General features: G+C 35.4%; 1 long non-coding RNA gene across 1 annotated transcript in view; it reads left to right on the top strand.

Moving 5' to 3' along the window:
• The window catches only part of LOC131383766 (uncharacterized), a 43,151-nt gene that overhangs the window by 18,477 nt on the left and 6,126 nt on the right, over positions 1-18,548 (top strand). The window contains exon 2 of the long non-coding RNA XR_009214022.1: positions 674-863. This is a non-coding gene — a long non-coding RNA (uncharacterized LOC131383766). The remainder of the gene's footprint in view (positions 1-673; positions 864-18,548) is intronic.

Below are 18,548 nucleotides of genomic sequence, written 5' to 3'. Positions count from 1 at the left end.
CTATTTCTGTATCTCCTGCCTCTTCCTACCAAAAAAAAAAAGCTCTAGAACAAATACCTCAAAACAACATAATACCCACAACAAAGTAAAATAGATAATACATTTAGAAAAAAACTTAGTATTTGCAGTACAAAATGATCTCCTCAGGGCTACTTATGGACAGTAAACCAATTTGATATTTGCCTGGTCCCAGGTAGATGAAATAATATGAGTTTCCTTCTTAAAATTAAGTAATTCCAAGTTGCATTAGTTCTTTAAATTATTGAGCAATAAAGATAACTGAAAGTATGTATTTCTGTGTCTTAAGATAGACGAATAACTCTGAAAGCCCTTAAATATTTAGAATTACGGAGTGCTTATATCCTTGCTAAACCAAAATAAAATGACATATGACTTAGCCATATAATATTATACTTAGCTATCTGATCATTATAATAGAACAGACTTAAAAATACTTAGAATTAACAAAGTTTATGCTTGTTATTATGTTATATAGAAGAGTTTCCAGGTTCACTGAACTGTACCTCAAGAAACATATTGATGCATTCTCTAACTCTACATTTAAATCACTGTGTGTAACAAAACACTTCTTATTCTCTGAGCTTTAATAGCTGTCTGTAAGATAAAAATGTTAACACGCCTTTTCCACTATTATTTTTTCTGTTCAAAACAGTTTAGGAGGAGACTGGCTTCATTGATTATAAAATGACGTACAGAAGCTCTCTGTTCTTGAAAGAAAGGGGAGAAGAGAGGAGAGAGAAAGAAGGGGAGAGAAGAGAGGAAGGGAGGAACTGGACAAGAGCTATTTGAAGGAGTCCAGGTAAAAGAAGACTGTAGCTGGTACCACACTGTTAGTAGTGGAGGTAAGAAGAGCGAACAGACTGAGGGATAGGATGGAGAAAGAACCAACAGGTCTGTGTGTTGCTGGTATGTTTGTGTGGGTGTTGGGAAGTCATGAAGAAAGAAAACAGAGAAGCCTAGGATTCTTCTGAGACTTGCTTTGAACAAGTGGGTGGATATAAGTTATTTACCAATTTAGGAATGGTGAGTAAAGAGAAGTTTTGGTAATGTGTAAATAAAGAGCTGTGTTTTGACTCATTTGACGCTCATTCGAGATGTATTTTAAGCATTCATGCAGCAAAATCAACTAAGCAGTTGGATATTTGGATTTGGAGTTACAGGAACAGGTACAGCTAGAACTCTAGATTTGGGAGTCATCAGTACAAGATGATATTTAAAAGATGTGCTACTCATTAGGTCACCCACAGAAAACCTGTAGATAATGAAAAGAAAGCTCAATATGTCAAAGAACTATAATGTGACTCATGCAGTGCCTAGATGAGAGTGGCTAAATTGGAAAGGAGTAAGATTGAGTGAATCATATAGTGTGGCTTGCCCATTTAGCCACAGTCAGTGTCTAAACATCCTGACTTATAGAAGCAATTAGAAAAGCATGACTTTTCCATAAAATGATATTTATAGCCTCTCAATACAGAGGAGAACTTTTTCCTGGTGGACTTTTAATTTCCCTGAATTACATAACACCAGAGATCAGTGGTCCTAATTTTGAATCAATTTTGGCAATAATTTAGATGGATCTTGTACTATCCCTTTTCTGGCTTGCAGGAAACTTTGTGCCTTTTGAACTAATATGGCTATTATTTCTCTCCTGTCAAGTGTGCAATAGGTATTGCCACACATTAGTGAACCACTGAACCTAACCCATTGTATCTTTCTGTCATGTTAGCATTAATAGCAAGTGTGAGCAAGACCCCTGGGGAGGATAGGCTTTGAGGACAATTTGGATTAATATGCTCAATTATCTAAAACAAATAGGGACTCCATGTGTAATTTTCATTTCCTAAGCCCTGCAACAATTATAGTTATTCCACTGAAATGTCTGTAGCAATGAGATCAGTGACAAAAATAGTGCTTGAAAAACAAGAGCAGAAATGGCAAACATGTTATTTATTTGCTTAAATCTATTATAATGGGACTGGCAGTGTTAGTCTCATTAACAGAGGGACCCTTCTTTCCACACGCCAGCTGGAATAATAAAGGCAGCTATGTGACATTTAAAATGCAATTGCTCTGCTATCTGTAGATGATTCTGTTTCTGATACTTACTGATCACAGAGGAAAGAGATCTGACTAGAATGTAAACCATCTTGTTTATCATCTGCATTCCCAACAAAGATAGCATTAGGGTTAAATGCTATAATATGCCAACAAGGATATGCTGAAAAAGTATTTATGTCGAAATGCTTGAACATCTATTTGAAGCAATTCATGCAATTGTTCTTTTGCCATGTGACCATCCAAGAGTTGGTAGAAATACATCTGTTGTGTTTTTCTTCAATAGGCAAAAATAAATTATAATTAGGGGGATACTACTTTGTGCACATAAATATACTGCATCTTTTGAAATTAGTTGTTCCAAACAAGTGAAAAGGATGCAGATTTCCCTCTTTGAATACTTAGTGAATGCAGGCTCATTTTGATGCCTTTGTTTTAATGATGAAGTGATGATCTTGAATTGAAACATACCTATAGAGGTTAGCCATCATATGACAAAGTGAGTTTTGGGATAAATTTAAGAATCTGATTTATTCAAAATTATTTGCATTAAGGATTTGTTTTAAACGTCAAACTGGCAAATACTACTCAGTGATTTTCAATCCCTTCTTAAGTGTTCCAACAGGGATTCCAAAATGAGGGGTTTTAGGGGGTATTTTTGAGCCTTCCATTTTCTCGATCAGATGAAAAAATTAGGAAACTCAGAAGCAGATAATGGCCTATATAATATATCACTTGGGTGGCCAAGCTTCTCCAGACCTCCAAGGTTCAGGCTAGAATTTTAATGGATTCCAATCTTACTTGACCCAATTCATCTGTTTCCACTAGATATCTTTATCCTTTACACACTAAAACCATGGAATGAACTGTAAATCATCAGATTATAAATTTTTATTCTGACGTTTTTAGAAACTACATTTATTTCACTTTTCTGTGTATGTAATGAGGTCTTGCTAGTTTTTTATTTTAGAGGCAAACAGCTATGCAATTTTGACTCATATGCATAGTACCAAAGCAGGAATATAAGTCCAGTTTTCTACGTAAAAAGCTATAGTCCAATATTATTAGGATTATGAGGAGTATATAGTTTTTTAATCCCTCTCTCTCCCCTCTTATATATATACATACACACACAAACACATACCACTTACACTCAGTATTGCTGAAATTAACACTTAGAAAGAATGCCTCAAAAGTAACATAAAAAAGAAAAGCAAATAGCATTATTAAGAAATGAGCAGAAAGAGACTACCTAAAAGAAGAAAGTGTCTCTCATTCTCCAAAGCCTTTCTCTCTCATCCTATCTCCATACTAACATTAAGAGATCATTAGGGGTCCATTTCATCCCCTTTGATGGATCAATTTCATTGGTCCAACAAATCACATACAGCTGACTCTGAATTGAAAAGCATCTGCTGGAGCCAAATTCCTGAGGCTTATTTTCCCAGAAACTGGTTGGAGAGGATGCTTCCTACCAAAGAAAATCACAATAAACTATGCTCCCCTTGTGAATATTCACAACACATAGCTACTAAAAGCTCTCAGAAGCTCTGCTGTAAACCCTATTAACTACATCTAACATAGAGTTTCTTAAATATATTTCACCATAGAGCCTTTAAAACAGTACTCCTTATTAACATCTACCAAGCTAAAGGTCGGACTGGAATCATGATTCTCAAACTTCAAATTAGGATAAGAATCAACTGGGTACATGTGGGGTACTTGCCAGAATTTTAAATTCCTGGGGCCTACTTTCACAAAGTCAAAAAGCCTCATTTCCAACAAGCATTCAGGTGGATTCTGATGAAAGATGTTTGTACACCAATCACAGACAGTGAGCCAAATCATGAGTGAACTCCCATTCACAATCGCTTCAAAGAGAATAAAATACCTAGGAATCCAACTTACAAGGGATGTGAAGGACCTCTTCAAGGAGAACTACAAACCACTGCTCAATGAAATAAAAGAGGATACAAACAAATGGAAGAACATTCCATGCTCATGTGTTGGAAGAATCAATATCGTGAAAATGGCCATACTGCCCAAGGTAATTTATAGATTCAATGCCATCCCCATCAAGCTACCAATGACTTTCTTCACAGAATTGGAAAAAACTACTTTAAAGTTCATATGGAACCAAAAAAGAGCCCGCATTGCCAAGTCAATCCTAAGCCAAAAGAACAAAGCTGGAGGCATCACGCTACCTGACTTTAAACTATACTACAAGGCTACAGTAACCAAAACAGCATGGTACTGGTACCACAACAGAGACATAGATCAATGGAACAGAACAGAGCCCTCAGAAATGATGCCGCATAGCTACAACTATCTGATCTTTGACAAACCTGACAAAAACAAGAAATGGGGAAAGGATTCCCTATTTAATAAATGGTGCTGGGAAAACTGGCTAGCCATATGTAGAAAGCTGAAACTGGATCCCTTCCTTACACCTTATACAAAAATTAATTCAAGATGGATTAAAGACTTACATGTTAAGACCTAAAACCATAAAAACCCTAGAAGAGAACCTAGGCAATACCATTCAGGACATAGGCATGGGCAAGGACTTCATGTCTAACACACCAAAAGCAATGGCAACAAAAGCCAAAATTGACAAATGGGATCTAATTAAACTAAAGAGCTTCTGCACAGCAAAATAAACTACCATCAGAGTGAACAGGCAACCTACAGAATGGGAGAAAATTTTTGCAACCTACTCATCTGACAAAGGGCCAATATCCAGAATCTACAATGAACTCAAACAAATTTACAAGAAAAAAACAAACAACCCCATCAAAAAGTGGGTGAAGGACATGAACAGACACTTCTCAAAAGAAGACATTTATGCAGCCAAAAAACACATGCAAAAATGCTTATCATCACTGGCCATCAGAGAAATGCAAATCAAAACCACAATGAGATACCTTCTCACACCAGTTAGAATGGCCATCATTCAAAAGTCAGGAAACAACAGGTGCTGGAGAGGATGTGGAGAAATAGGAACACTTTTACACTGTTGGTGGGACTGTCAACTAGTTCAACCATTGTAGAAGTCAGTGTGGCAATTCCTCAGGGATCTAGAACTAGAAATACCATTTGACCCAGCCATCCCATTACTGGGAATATACCCAAAGGACTATAAATCATGCTGCTATAAAGACACATGCACACGTATGTTTATTGCGGCACTATTCACAATAGCAAAGACTTGGAACCAACCCAAATGTCCAACAACGATAGACTGGATTAAGAAAATGTGGCACATATACACCCTGGAATACTATGCAGCCATAAAAAATGATGAGTTCATGTCCTTTGCAGGGACATGGATGAAACTGGAAACCATCATTCTCAGTAAACTATCGCAAGGAGAAAAAACCAAACACCGCATGTTCTCACTCACAGGTGGGAATTGAACAATGAGAACTCATGGACACAGGAAGGGGAACATCACACTCCGGGGACTGTTGTGGGGTGTGGGGAGGGGGGAGGGACAGCATTAGGAGATATACCTAATGCTAAATGACGAGTTAATGGGTGCAGCAAACCAACATGGCACATGGATACATATATAACAAACCTGCACATTGTGCACATGTACCCTAAAACCTAAAGTATAATAATAAAATAAAAAAAAAGAAAGATGTCCATAGACCACAATTTAAGACATACCATCCTGAAAACTAAACTGAGGTACTCTTAGTAAAAGTCAATGCTGAGGTAGGCTCTGACCATGTAACCACACTGATCTTTACTGGGCAGTATGGGAGCCGTTCTTATTCTACTCAGAATTAAACTCTGTGCTAAAAAGGGAATTATCATTCCTGATGCCAAGAATGTACCTTCAAGAAATGGTGGCCTCCCTTAGGCTGGTTGGTCCCGGCCCCCAGTTATGCTTTCAACAAACATTTGTCATTTACCTTCTATGTGTTTTACAGTTTACATATTCAATCAAATTGTAATCCAATGGTGTTGTACATGATCATTAATATGCAGGAGATGCACAATGCCAGAAAAAAGCAGAAATGGCATGCCACTTCTGGATATGGTGTGATAAAGGAAGTCTTTACAAAGGAGGTAAAATAGAAACCGTCTTGATTTTAGCAGACTGAGCTAAGAGGAAATGTCTTCAGGCCTAGGGACTATGTGAGCGTATAGTGTGTACTAGGGAAAATATGGGTCAGGGCTCATTTAGAATAACAGTAGATGTGAGAGAAGCCTGGAAAAGCAGTTTGATGGCAGATTGTAGAGAGGCAATAATTTTCTCTGGAATATTTGCTAGACAGTGAGAATTTGGTAGAAGATGGGATTTTAGGTCTCTATTGAGATTAATTTGAATATTGAATTTAAATACAGAGATTTATGAGAATTGTGCAGAGCATTCCTAAGATAAAGGGGATAGTTACTCTGTATGTTACCAAATGATACTATTCTCGGTGATTTAAAAGAACAGGAGAAGGAAAAGTTAGACCACTAGTATTTTTTTACTCAGGTTTAAATTGTAAAACTATGGATTAGGTAACTCCTTGAGAACCTTTCCTGTCTCTTTGGCATTTGAATAGCTATCTTTATGATGTGGTTCTTCTTGAGGATGTGAAGTGTCTCTGATATAGCAGATTAAATGTCCTCCGAATATTTATTTATTAAAAATCTTGTGTGTATAAAGAGTGGGACTCAATACAGAACTAGCACTGCAACAAATGATCTACTAAAATTAAAGATTTTTAATTTTAGCCACAATGAAGTGTTATATTCTGCCTACTGTGTTTTAATTTTAGGAATTTTTTTTAATGCAGTGAATTATTCTACTGTTTGAAGATCTAAATATAAAATTCAGTGATATTCATGAAAATCTAATTCTAAGGCAATGAATATAGTGGAAATGCAAAGTATAATAAAACTTAGTAGAAAACTGAAACACAGCCATTCTTATAAGAGAAGATATGGAATAATAGTGGACCATATTTGAAGTATAATCACTAACACCACTTGGTGTACTAAAATCGACAGTTGATTAGAATGAATAATTAGGAAATACACTGACTTTTATTTTGCAAATAAGACTTGGAAATTATTAAATCATGGATTCGTATTTTGGATACTAGAACATTTATATTTTGTGATAGATACAAAAAAGCACAGTTTATATCCTGGGAAATGAGCTAGTGATGTGTAATTAAAATAATACCTATCAATATAGCTCTAGCTAAGTGGCTGATAGTTTTTAGCTATTATGCAGTCTACTGCTGAGAAATTGATTAGGTAATTGCAGAATGGATCTAATTCAATTGCTGATTGAAATAATGAAATGAACTGTTTCCTGAGCTAGTCATTCTGATGATCTTTTAACCAAATTAATTGGGTTATGCATTAATTACCAATTGTTTTACACTCCAACCCTCTACCTCCATCACATACACACAATAGATCTACTTGGTTTTCTAGATTCAATCTTGGTTCTTAGAAAATATACTTCATCTTGAAAGAAGATATGGCATATTTGGAAATATAGGTGGGCCTTGGAGCCCTGCACAGTAAACATGGATATGATTATAAAGCACTGAGTTTACCACCTGTTACAGATTAAGAACGATCATTATTAGCTATTGCTATTAATATTTTCCTTAAAGAAAAAGTTGTGTGACAAAACAAAGAAGTTTGGTTAAATATAGAAAATTGGATTTTAAGAGCCACCTACTCTAGGAAACCTGTTTGGCTTGTTCACATCTACCTTCCTTCCAATTCCTTTATACAACACAAATAAGAAAAACCAACAAAGGTCAAGATCAAAGAATCCCGCTAATACACCCAATCAGTGCAAGCATATACTCAGCAAACATTTCCTCTCCCTGTGTATGCGATGGTTTGGCTGCTCATTCACAGTAAGACAGTAGAGGGTAATGGTATAAATATGGGCTCTGGAATCAGACTGTCTGACTTTGAACCCTGGCTTCTCTGTTTACCAGAAAATTACCTAATTCTTCTGGGCTTCAATTTCTGTTTTTGAAAAACAGAGATAAAATAGTACCTTACATGAGGGTTGTGAGGACTAAATTAAAATTAGCCTTGGACATAATAATTACTCATAAAATGTTAACTTGTTATGTTTATTATTATTATAATGCTTTTTCTTCAGAAAATTTATGTTTGTTTGGAATATGATGTTATGAATCCACAGTATTCATGAATTTTCTCTTCGACCAAATATAAACATTCCTTACTATTCAAATTAGATTTTTATCAAGGAAAAGTGAAGCTGAGGAATAAGCAAATTCTGAATGATTTTTGTTCCCGTAATTATTTAACATTGCTAATTCAAAGAAAAATTTTACAACTGGAGCATGAAATAAAAGTATTTTGAGAGGTCTTTATATGAAGTATGTATGAAAGTCTCAGGAAAGGTAGAGACAAACGAAAGGTGTGAAATCAACATCAAATACCCACAACTTAGAAAAAATAAAACTTTCCATGACTAAATTTTAAAAATTGGCTTTTATTCATAGTTTAAATATTATTAAAAGAAATGCATACTTTACAATAGATTTTTCTAATTTTCCTTTGACCAGTGTGACGTTTTGAGCAGTTGCTTTGATATGTAGATATCTCTGCATATAAGGATGATGGGAATGAGTCACCTATAATACGATTTGATTATTTCAAATAAAATTTCAACATGTATGCATTTATCCTTTGGATTACTTCAGTGAAAATATGAGAAAGAAGTACGTAATTTTGTCCTAAAGAACCAGTAAAAAATCCACCTCAGCTTGCTTTAAAATCTCTCGTCACGTTATTTTCTTATTTGACAACTAAATCAAACAACCAGTGCTCTTACTTTCTTTGATCTAAACAATTTTACAGAGGCTACCTTGCAAATGTCCCAAGAGATGAGCCTGCTCACAGTGAAAAATGTACTCAGCAGGAAATTCACTTAATGATAATGATTATTCTTCTATGTAATGGACATTTCATTGTCAGTAAAGTGTAATATTATTCTGTTGAAAGCTTTACATATGCAGCCAGCTCCAAAGACACACTAGTTTAACCTGCGTATCTCATTTTCCGGTTCTATCATTTGTCTTTTTGCATATTCAGTGAAAACCTTTCATGCTTGATACACGGATTGCTTTATGCTAACGTTGTTGCTTTTATGAAAAAATCTCCATAGTTTGTATGGATATATAGATTCATGAATACATTTCACATGATATCTGGTGGTAGAAGGTGGCATCTATTGTCTTGCCATGTATGAGGGTATAGCTAGAGATTACTACTTTTAATTAAGCAGTGAATTACCACATTTCTACTTTTTACAATTGCAAAGTTTTAACATGGGCAAGTTTTCCAGTCAGTAGTGGTACAAGACACCAGTACAGTATCTGGATGGCTGACTAAAAGGTCTCTCTTAGACATACACACAAAATTTCTGTATAGGTTTTACAGGATCTGCAATGCCACAAAACGTCTTTATTTGTGTGTTTAGCATTAATGGTCTGCTTTCTCTTCAAAATATAAATACTCTGGAACACAAAATTGTGTCACCTCCACTTTCAGAAGTTGTTCCCCCAAAGCAAGCAAGCCCCAAGCTACATGACAGTCCGCTTCATCAGTCAGAGGCACTGAAATAAGGCAAAAGGCTAAAGGAGAATTAATACGTGAGAATCCCTGAGCCCCGAAAGCAAACCTGGAATTCTTCACAATTAAAACGTTAAGCAGAGGAGTACACTTAGGACTCGATTAAGAAATGGATAATGTATTCCTATGTACAGTAGCACCCCCCCCAATCCATTTACTCCTGGTTTCATTTTCTGTGGTTTCAATTTCTGCGGTTTCAATTTCTGCAGTCAACCATAGTCCAAAATTCTTAAATGGAAAATTTCAGAAATAAATAATTCATGAGTTTTAAATTGTGCACCATTCTGGGTGGAGCTAAAATTTCACGCCATGCTGTGCCCCATCCCGCCCAGAACGTGAATCTTCCCTTAACCAGTGTATCCACATTTAGATGATCCCCACCAATTAGTCACAGTTATCAGATTTAAAAAATATAATATGTATAGGGTTTGGTACCATATGCAGTTTCAGGAATCCACTGGGAGTCTTGGAATGTATGCCCTGCAGACAAGGGAGGGACTATTGTATAAAGATAGACAAGGGAAATATAGGCAATTTATTAGTGTGTAAATCTGCTACTCAAATCAGTATTTCTATTTCAGTAACATACAACCTCATGGGGATATACTTACATACAAAGCACAAATATGTGAAATGTTCTTACTAAAGCACAGATTTCATTATAACTTAGACACAACTATATCCCATATTTATATAATTGTATTTTAAGTCTCTTTAGTGTTTAGTGCACATATATAATGGGATCATATATGTATATATGTGCATGAACGTGTATTTTGTATACATTACTGTTCGACACACACTATTGATTCTTTTTTTTTGTTGTTCTTTTACTTTAAGTTCTGGGATACATGTGCTGAACATGAAGGTTTGTTACATAGGTGTACATGTGCCACGGTGGTTTGCTGCACCTATCAACCTGTCATCTAGGTTTTAAGCACCTCATGCATTAGGTATTTGTCCTAATACTCTCCCCTCCCCTTTCCCTCCACCCCCAGACAGGCCCTGGTGTGTGATGTTCCCCTCTCTGTGTCCATAGTTGTCATTGTTCAACTCCCACTTACGAGTGAGAACATGTGGTGTCTGGTTTTCTGTTCCCGTGTTAGTTTGCTGAGAATGATGGTTTCCAGCTTCATCCATGTCCCTCCAAAGAACATGAACCCATGCTTTTTTATGGCTGCATAGTATTCCGTGGTGTAAAACACACACTGTTGATTCTGTGATCTCATTTTCAAGGGACTGTTTTTTGGTTAACACTTATAACTTCTTATAGATATCTTAGCATTATCATTCTCATTTTTCAAAGTAAAAAAATCATTGTAAAATGATTTAAAAACAAAGTAGTCACATTGAAGTTTTTTAAAAAAAATTTTCACATGTTAAAAAATGATAGCAAGCTGTATTAGTTCATTTTCATGCTGCTAATAATGGCATGCCCAAGACTAGGCAATTTACAAAATAAAGAGGTTTAATGGACTTACAGTTCCATGTGGCTGGGGAGGCCTCACAATCATGGAGAAAGGTGAAAGGCACATCTCACATGGCAGCAGACAAGAGAAGAGAGCTTGTGAAGGGAAACTCCCTTTTTAAAACCATCAGATCTCATGAGACATTCACTATTACGAGAACAGCAAGGGAAAGACCTGTATCCATGATTCAGTTACCTGCCACTGGGTTCCTCCCACAACACGTGGGAATTAAAGATGAGATTTGGGTTGGGACACAGCCAAACCATATCACAAGCTATCTTAGAAAATAGTCTCTATTAAGACCTTTTATGACAAGATCTAAATCTATAAAGCTCTTAAATGGAGGAACTGGTAGAAGATGAAAGAAATAAATGAATAAAATGCTATGGTTAATAACAAAGTTTGACCAAATAGAGTAATTGAAGGGAAACAGAAAACATAATTTTGAAAAGCCATTAAAGAAATTTAAACCGGCACAATGGATAATATTTCTCACTAAAGATACTGAATAAATCATTTGGCTGCAAGTGGGATTTGAGTGAGATAATGGAAATGTGTGTGTGTTTGTGAGAGAGAGAGAAAGAAAGAGAGAGAGAGATTGGAAGACAATACCTTAATAAACATGATAACCTTTGGAAGAACTTTTAATATCTGTTATATCGCAAGATCTAAGAGGGTAGATTTCAAGTGTGGCTACTCCCAATTTTTATAGGCTACTATTTGGAAAATTGAGTAACACTGAAAGGTTTTACACTAGTGATATTGTGTATTTCAGGACTTGGGTTCTATTTTCTAAAATAGAGCTACCCAAATGCATTTCACCATGGAATCTCTTTAAAAACACAATACATTGCTGAAATACTAAAGGGGATGTTGAGATATGATCTACTTTTGGATTAAAGTTGCAAGTAAAATAATTGTATCAGAAATAAATTTATTCTGTGAGTAATGCTCGAAAGCATTTCTATTTTGATAACATCAGATAATGTTACCAATATATGCTGAAATAAAATAATTCATATAACAGTGACCAGATCTTACCAAAAAGATTAGAAAGTAAATGCTTCCTAACTTACTAATGCCTAGATTGAATATCATGTATCATATGCTTCCTTGTCTGATTTTCTGGCATTTGAGGGTTAAGTACAAAATTTTTAAAGGTATATTTTAGCACAATAAATATCATTAGCAATTTTTTACATTTGTTCCAAAAGAGTATTGTTTTTTATGAAAAGATATATTAGGAAGAATTCAAATAATACAGCAAAACATATACAGTTAAAAAAATAAGTCCTCAAACTATGCTATCCAGAAATGACTATTAACCCTGCATATACTTTATTCAGACATCTCTCCCAGCATGTAAACCTGAAATATTAGATAGGTAGGTAGATAGGAATATGTACATGGTTATATAAAAATGGGATTATGCTATTTTTATAATTCTTACTAAGGTATAATTTATATACAATAAAATTCAACTGTACATTTTTCTGTGCTTTGACAAATATTTAGGGTCATGGATCTCCTACTACAGTCATGATATTGATCACTTTTGTCACCCTAAAAAGGTTCCCTCGTGTCCCTTTGCTGTCAGTTCTATCCACTGTCCACTCTGTTCTATTTTCTGCCACTATCATTTTGCCTTTTATGGATATTCGCAAAAAGCAAATCATAGAGCATGGTGGCTTTGTGTCTGGGTATTCTATTTACCAGAATGCATTTAATAATCATTCATGTTGTTGCATGAATTCCTAGTTCATTCCTTTTCACTGCTGAGCATTGTTTTGTTGTATGGATATCTCATACATCCGTACACTCATACAGCAGTTATGGAAAGTTTGCAGGTTTTTCAGTTGTTGCAGTTGTTTTCAGTGTTGGCTTTTTATAAGTAAAGCTGCATTTGAGAGGATTTTGAATGGATATATATACATATATACATATGAATAATTCTTTTAGGTAAATACAAAAAAAGTGGTATTTCTGGGATATATGTTATAGATCTGTTTAACTTATAGGACACTGTCACATTGTTTTTCCAAGAGGGTGTAAAATCTGGCATTCTAACCAGCAATATATGGGAATTCTTTCTATTAACACCACATCTTTAATAACACTTAAATTTTCATTATTCTGGTGAACATATGGTAGTTCCTCACTATGGTTTTAATTTACATTTCTATAATGACTACTTATTTTGAGCCTCTTTCTATGTGCTTATTCGGCATTTGTATAATTCTTTGGATGTGGCCATTTTGTTGTTGGGTTATGTATTAGTTTTCTAGGGCTACCCTATCACACATGGCCGGGCGCGGTGGCTCACGCCTGTAATCCCAGCACCTTGGGAGACCAGCCTGGGCAACGAAGTGAGAATCTGTCAGTAAAAACAAAGTTATTAACTAGATGTAGGTTTTACAAATATTTTCATCTAGTGTGTGGCCTGCATGTTGATCTGCCTTAACATTATATTTTGAAGAGCATTTGATTTTAATTTTGATGAAGTTTTATCAATTATTTTATCATTTCTGAATTTTGAGTCTTACCTAAGAAACATTAATATTTGCTAAAACAAGAACACAGAGGTTTTTTTCTACATGGTCTTCCAGAGGTTTTATATTTTCAACTCTCACATTTATAAATGTGTAATACATTTGGATATGTATAGTGACTTTTCTGAACCAATTCTGTGAAGTCTAATTTTCAAAATTGTGTGCGTCATCATGGAAAAGCCTCCAGGAGAGAGACCCTGTTCCCACAGGGCATGTACATGTAGAGGGGTGTTTTGGGGGAATGCAGTGCAGAGGACATCTACAATCTACATAACAATAAGAGTGGAGTTTCCTGTGTGAGTTACGTGGCCTCATTAGGAGGGCACATGTCCCTAGTTCAATGTTTGTTAGGTTATCATTCTCTTCTCTTAACTCAAACTGCTAAGAGACCCCCTTTGCTTAGCTACTGAAAGAATATGGCAATTTACAGCAATTAACCGGACTGACCTCGTCTCTACTCTTTTTTGGTAATGTTCCACACATAGAGCTCATTATTTCATTTTCACAGTAAAAGGAATAAAGTAAGCAAGGCCAAAATCTCGTGGAGTTAATTAGACTTCTGCTGTTTATTATTTGACAAATTTCCTCTTTTATCCTCACTTCCTTAATTTTACCTCTTATAGTTTCTTTTCACATGAAACAGTTGTTTCAAATGAAATCATCTCAGAGAAGTGACAAGCAAGTGGGAAGTGGAACTCTATTTCAGTGGCTCCAAAGGCCAGCTCTCTTGAGTTTGCAGTCACTTTGAGAGCACAACTTCATACAGGCAAAGAGAACATTTCTGTTTAGGAGATCCCAACAAAGCAAGCGAAGTGTTGCAAGAAAGAATTTTCTAGCTCTGCATTCCCTGAAAGCTTCCAGTAAGTGGAAAAATTGTTTCTCAACAGATGGCATTCAACAATTTTTCCTATGAAATCTGTGTGATCAAGGATTAGGGAAATGTTGCAAGGTTCTGTTTCTCTATATTTGGATCCTAAATACTGAATAATGGTTTTGTTTGTTTGTTGTTGCTCTACTTGTTTTAATTAGTCCATATTTTTGACTGAAGTATTTTAAAGCAAATTTCATTCATCATGTCATTTCTACCCTTTGTTCTTTGGCATGCATCTCTCAATTTAGGGACATTTTCTCATATAACTGCAGTTTATGTTACATCTTTCAAGACAAATTGAGAAATGTTTCATATTAAAATTTCACTAATTGTCTTAAAATGTCTTAAACTGGTTTGTTCTAATTGAGATTCAAACAAGGTTCTTATGACTCTTGGATCTCTATAATCTATAATGGGATTTTCTCTTAATGTTTTTGTATTAGGTTTTGAAGAAATCAGGTCAATAATTTTGTAGCTTTCTATTCTAGGCATTTAATATGCACTAGATATTAGTACTAAAGGCTTGATTGAATTCAGGTTCATGTTGGACAAGAATATCACATTTCATTGGCGGTTCTCTGTTCTTCATAACATATAGTATTGGGAGGACAATATGTGTGGTTGTCATATTCATAAGACATACAGATGATACAACTACAGAGACTATATGTATATTTGTATTCTCCCCACTTTCTGCCTCTTGTTCTTATCACTTAATGATATATTCTGGAGAGCAATTACATAGAAACCATTGATATTTCCTTGTATGATTACACAGTATCCCACTGTAAGAACATATCATGATTTAAACAGCATCCTCTTAAAAGATGTTGAGGTTATTTCCTGTATTTTGCTACTGCAAATAATACTGCAATTAACTACCTAGTTCCTTAGCAGTTTTTCTGGTGTATTTTTGAGATATAGTCATATAAGCAAGTTTTGTATTAAAGAATAAACCCAAATGCAAGTTTGCTAGATTTTGCCAGATTTACAGAGGGGTGGTAATATTTTGCATTTTGACCAGAAATTCTTGAGAGTGTGTGTCACTCTGTAGTCTCATTAGCCAAGTATATTGTCAAATTCTTGGTTATCTGCTAATCTAATCTGTGAGAAATGGTATTCCAATAAAGAAGTTTGAATTTATTTTTGCTTATTATATGTTAGGTTGAAAACATTGTCATATGTTTAATAGCCATTTTTATTTTGTCTCCTATGAATTGCCTGTTCATCATGTTTGCACAATTTTTTACTGGTTTCTTGGCTTTCCTCTTATAATCTCTAGGAGCTCATTGTGTATTAGAGACATTAGCCCTTTGTGACATATGTTGCAAATATTTTTATCTGCTTGGTATTTGCTTTTCACTTTGCTGGTTTCCTTTTGCCATACAAAAACTATTTTTTAAAATATATGTAAAATGTATTAATCTTTCCTTTTGCCTCTAAATTTTATATATTCTAGTGAGAAATATATTCACTCCAGATTATAAATATATGCAGTCAAATGTTGCTGTAGTTTTTATGGTTTAACGTTTATTTTTTATATCTTGGTAAGACATGAGGATCAGGCATTTCATTTTTCCAAACATATCAGTTTCCACCATCGTCTTAAAAGTCATTTTTCCTGTGATGAGTATAATTTTTTGTCATATGAATTTTTATAATAATTTTCCTTTTTCTCTCTCCTTTTTTTTGCCTTTCTTTTCCTCCTTTTTTTTTTTTTTTTTTTTTTTTTTTTTGAGGGGTTTTTTCTGTCGCCAGGTGAGTGCAGTGGGCAATCTCGGTCATGCAAGTCTGCCTCCGGTTAGCCTTCTCCTGCCTCAGCCTCCGATAGTGGGATACAGGTGCCCGCCAAAGCCCGGTAATTTTTTTTTTTTTCGTGTTAGCCAGGATGGTCTCGATCTCCTGACCTCGTGATCCGCCCGCCTCGGCCACCCAAAGTGCTGGGATTACAGGCTTGGGCCACCGCGCCCGGCCCCTTCCTTCTTTCTTCTTTCCTTTTCTTCTTTCCTCCTTTCTTCCTTCCTTTCTTCCTCCTCCTCCTTTCTTTTCCTCCTCTCTTCTTTCTTTCTCTCTCTCTCTCCTTCCTTCCTTCCAAAACTGAGTACCTCTTTTGATATTTAGGATGTTTTTTATTGCTCTAGCATTGCCTTTATGCTATCACATTTATATAGTACTTTAGTTTGTTCTATTATTTCTAACTAAAGCTGACAAGTGTAAAGATTACCAAGACATCAGCCATAGAGCATTTTTTTTTAAAGCTGTGACAATTTTTAAGCAATCAAAAGATTTTCCAAACAGAAGCCCGTATTGGAAATGTTTATTAACAGTTTTAGAAGGTTATCACTGGGGAGTTATAATTTTTACCTTTTGCTTTTATAAGATGTTTGTAAGTTGTAAGTAATCACATTAAAATTATATTATTCACTTTTTTATATTTAACTACATAAAAAGCTTTCTTAGAAAAAGGATAACAATCTAATTTCACATGTCCCTTCACACGTCAAAAACATTTCTGTCTCTGCATGTGATTGTGTGTAGAGCATATAATCAGATTTATTCCTTCATAACAGAATGTCATACTTTCCTAACAGATTTTTATACAACAAATTTTTGTATGTGGAAAAGCATTGCTTTCTATTGACTGTCTGGAACCTTCACTGTAAAACAAAATTGTGTCATCTTAATGTAATTAAATTATAATTGAGGGCACAATAATTTTAATTTCACAATCCTTTTATGGTGAATCTAATTAATAGCATTTAAAGGTCCTTAGGCTTGTATTATGTTTTTATTATCACAGTACTCCCACAGAGCAATAGTAAGCCCCAAAGCCTTTGAAATACGATGGAGATTTTCACTGACCTCAAACTGCCTTAACACTTGTAATTTCATATCCCAGGTAATTGCTTTAATGCTCTCTGCTAGTACTTTTGATACCATTTACACACTGTGGCGTCTTCCACATATGTTTGTCCAACGACACTCACTAAATCATACAGCCACAATGCCTTGGGAAAACGAGAAGAGAGTAAAGCTGAGGATTAAAATGAAAGCCAACTTAAGACTGATGAGAGAAGGCACAGCTTTGTGTCCTGGGCACCAAGATCTTGACTGAAGAGCTACTTGGTGGTAGTGGCAGAGGTCTGGAGAAGAAAGCCTTGTACCACAAAGTCAGAAGGTTTCAAAAGCTACATTTATTTTCTCCCCTGCCATACCATACAATGGTAGGCCTCATGAGAACAGCTCTGGAAGACCAGCCCTATTTTGCCTATTAGTTGCAGTTCTGACCAGATATCAGAAGAGATCCAAGAGTAGCTGCATGTAAAATTAAAAGTAGTTTATCTGCAGCAACATGGATGGAACTAGAGGTCATTGTTTAGTAAATAAGCCAGGCAAAGGAAGACAAACATTGCATGTTCTCACTCACATGTGGGAACTAAGAAAGTTGATCTCATGAGAGTAGAGAGTAGAATGATAATTGCTTGAGACTGAGAAGTTACCACCACTGGGAAGTTGTGGGGAGAGAATGAAGAGAGGCTGGCTAATGGGTACAGATATACAGTTAGATAGAAGAAGTAAGTTCTAGTGTTTGATAGCATAATAAGGTGACTATAATTAACGATAACTTATTGTATATTTCAAGATAGCTAGAAGAGAAAATTTCAAACGTTCCCAACCAAACAAGATATTCTAGATATCTTGATTTGATCATTACGCATTGTATGCATGTATCAAAATATCACATGTACCTTATAAATATGTATAATTATTGGCCAGGTGCAGTGGCGCTCACCTATAATCCCAGCACTTTGGGAGGCCAAGGCAGGTGGATCACCTGAGGTCAGGAGTTTGGGATCAGTTGGGACAACATCGTGAAACCCCGTCTCTACTAAAAATACAAAATTAGCTAGGCATGGTGGCACATTCCTGTAATCCCATCTACTTGGG

Source organism: Hylobates moloch, unplaced genomic scaffold (genome assembly GCF_009828535.3).
Source record: "Hylobates moloch isolate HMO894 unplaced genomic scaffold, HMol_V3 SCAFFOLD_6, whole genome shotgun sequence".
Lineage (NCBI taxonomy): Eukaryota > Metazoa > Chordata > Mammalia > Primates > Hylobatidae > Hylobates > Hylobates moloch.
This window is presented reverse-complemented; position numbering and strand designations above follow the sequence as displayed.